The sequence below is a fragment of the Carassius gibelio genome, chromosome A13 (genome assembly GCF_023724105.1).
Source record: "Carassius gibelio isolate Cgi1373 ecotype wild population from Czech Republic chromosome A13, carGib1.2-hapl.c, whole genome shotgun sequence".
Lineage (NCBI taxonomy): Eukaryota > Metazoa > Chordata > Actinopteri > Cypriniformes > Cyprinidae > Carassius > Carassius gibelio.
Window position 1 is genome coordinate 1,862,337 of NC_068383.1, and position 3,162 is coordinate 1,865,498.

The 3,162-nt window shown below is 36.7% G+C and overlaps 1 long non-coding RNA gene across 1 annotated transcript; it reads left to right on the top strand.

Moving 5' to 3' along the window:
* The first annotated feature begins 1,257 nt into the window (after positions 1–1,257).
* Positions 1,258–2,958, top strand: LOC128025849 (uncharacterized). The gene is made up of 3 exons (XR_008186249.1): positions 1,258–1,605; positions 1,798–1,852; positions 2,212–2,958. It is a non-coding gene; the product is annotated as an uncharacterized LOC128025849 (long non-coding RNA).
* Positions 2,959–3,162: the final 204 nt, after the last annotated feature.

The window sequence follows — 3,162 nt, forward strand, 5'->3', positions numbered from 1 at the left end:
CATATTTTAAATACAATTGTTAGGCTTTAGTGCTAATTAAATGTATGTTCTTGTAATATAATTACTCTTCCATTCAAATAATTTAATGTCTATCTTTCTTGTTATAAAACTCTTGCATATTCAGAATCCTTTATTGTTGTTTTTTATGGTTGTCTTGTCTACAAAGTGTGCCAACAACAGAAAATGTAGTTATTTGTATTAGATCTGATCTGATCGAGAGTACAATTATAATTTGATTAGACAAGCAGCTTCTTAGAACGTAGATATGTTGTACAAGTTGTTAGCACTAGTAGAAGACCAAGAGCACAAAACATTACCGACATAAATACAAAAAAAAAAAAACAAAAAAAAAACACACATGACTAATTTCGCAGATTCAACCACTGTCTTGCATAGCCTACCTGTTAAAGCGACAGCTTTCGTGAACTGTCGTGTTCACAAGCGCCGCAGAGTGATGCTGCAGAGTGCGGAGCGAGCGGGAAAACCTGGAGCGGATTCGCAGAATCAACGGAATGCTTTGAGCGTAGCGGTGGGGAAAAGGGGCACCTCAGTCGATGAGGGCAGAGGGGCAGTGGCTCTGGCCACCGGGCCACCCCCCTGTGCACGGCCCTGGCAGTTATGCTAACAGTCGAGCAGGTTAGTGAAGCGGTGTTTTTATACTTTTGCCATCACCCTTTTATACTGCTCTCTTTCTGGCTTAAGTCACACAGAATTAAAAAAGACATTTAAAGTTATCAATAAAATCCACAACAATGTAGGAAATACGAGCAGTTGAACAAACATCTGTTGTACAAACAGAATTCAAATTATTTTATAATGGTTTTAGGTTATTTAACTTTGAATTGATGTTCTAAGTAACTGGTATATTATTGCATAAATGTGATAGCAACTTTCCAAATTAATGAGTTGTTTTTATTAAAGTGTTATGTTTAACACAAAATAATACATGTATTATTGTTTGCTTTATGTTAATTAAGTGCTCTTGCTGAGGCATGGGAAAAATAAAGGAGATGGAAAAAAACACGTGCTAGTGACATCAACATCATCTACACACCTGCTAGTGACATCAGCATCATCTACACACCTGCTAGTGACACCATGCTTCTCTTCACCTGCTAGTGACATCAGCATCATCTTCACACCTGCTAGTGACATCAGCATCATCTTCACACCTGCTAGTGACATCAACATCATCTACACACCTGCTAGTGACACCATGCTTCTCTTCACCTGCTAGTGACATCAGCATCATCTTCACACCTGCTAGTGACATCAGCATCATCTTCACACCTGCTAGTGACATCAACATCATCTTCACACCTGCTAGTGACATCAGCATCATCTTCACACCTGCTAGTGACATCAGCATCATCTTCACACCTGCTAGTGACATCAGCATCATCTACACACCTGCTAGTGACATCATGCTTCTCTTCACCTGCTAGTGACATCAGCATCATCTTCACACCTGCTAGTGACATCAGCATCATCTTCACACCTGCTAGTGACATCAGCATCATCTACACACCTGCTAGTGACATCATGCTTCTCTTCACCTGCTAGTAACTTGTCTGCTTTGTGATAAGCAAATTTTGCTACCTTCCAGTAAGTTTAAGCTTTTGTTACCTTCTTAGCCAGGGTTTTAACCTACATTATACATATAATCTTTCACATACTTCTCAGTGTGCTTTTTCTCGCTGAATTTAATGCTTAGATTTTAGGAGGAAAATTTAAGTCAGGAATTTTTTTATAAAAATGTAACTTTACTTTTACTTATGATCTGCAATATCGTTTCAGATTCTGAACACATCAGAAATCACCAACCCCTCCTGACATATCTTTCTAGTTTGAGGTAGGTATGTTGCAACAATATAACATAAATAACAATAAAATATAATTAATTGAAGCATGACTTATTGGGGTAACTGTTTTTTCTTGTAATAGAACACTATAGAACTACATTCACTATAGAACAGGAACATCATTTGTTGGTAAATTTTTCGTGCCTATTTTCTTCCTAGAAAAAATGAATGTATATGCCAAAGTAGAATTCAACAACTTTAGCCGTGATCTCTGTGATCAGCTCATCATCTCTCCATACCCTCTCCACATGGAAGTCACCCCTTGTACTTGTCACAAGATCACACCAGGTTAACTAAGACAGTAACCATCAGCTGACCGTGGAATGCCAATTGTGTGTTTCTTTCTCAGTTTTGCATGGTCCCCAATAAACTCAACGTGGGATGCCTCTCCGATTTCTTTCACATCAGGGCACTTAACCTCTACCAGGACACAGGGAGGTTCTTCATTTGGGTCCACCACTTTGCCATCTGCACCAAGGTGTGGAGCATCAGGGTGGATGATGAGACCAGATGGAAGAACGTTAACGTCAAAGGTCTCCTCATAGCGGTGAAGAAACTCTGGCTCAAGTTTGAATCCTCTACACATCGCTCTCTAGAAACCCCGACAGATGTTTACACACGCTGTTTAATGCAAGATATAGATGCATTTAACCTGCAATTACAAATGCATAATGTTTTGATGTTTTAATCCCAGAATGTTGAATACTGATATTTGCATTGATAAAAGAAAGTGCTTTAAGAGGTGAAATTAAAAACACCAATATCTAGACAATCATGAATTGTAACATCACTTCCTTTAATGTTTTTACTATACAGTTGATATGGAATTTGTTTAAATCTTACATTTTGGAAAAAACAGTATTACCTGTTTATATGAAATGCTTATACAAAATAAATATGTAGTTAACTTTAAAGTATATCTACATTTCTTGCTTTCATACATGGTCATATAAAAATTTGCCGTACTTAAGTGGTAGATTTCTGCCATTTACTGGAAAACATTTAATATTACAATTTTAAACAAAAGCACTATATGAGCATTCTGAGTGATTTTATTACACTAATATACAATCAGACATCACAATTTCTGTTTTGGTAAAGTCATTTTACTTAGAAAATGACTTAGATGAATTTGTCATGTGTCATGTTACTTAGATGAATTTGAATTTAATTTAGGGTCCTGAAATACCCTGAACACTGCAACAGAGGTTAAGATGACCATTGCTATATAAATAAAATAAAAATTGAAACTCATCCTATTTTGTTTTAATTTTCCCTTACTAAATTATACAGTTACTGA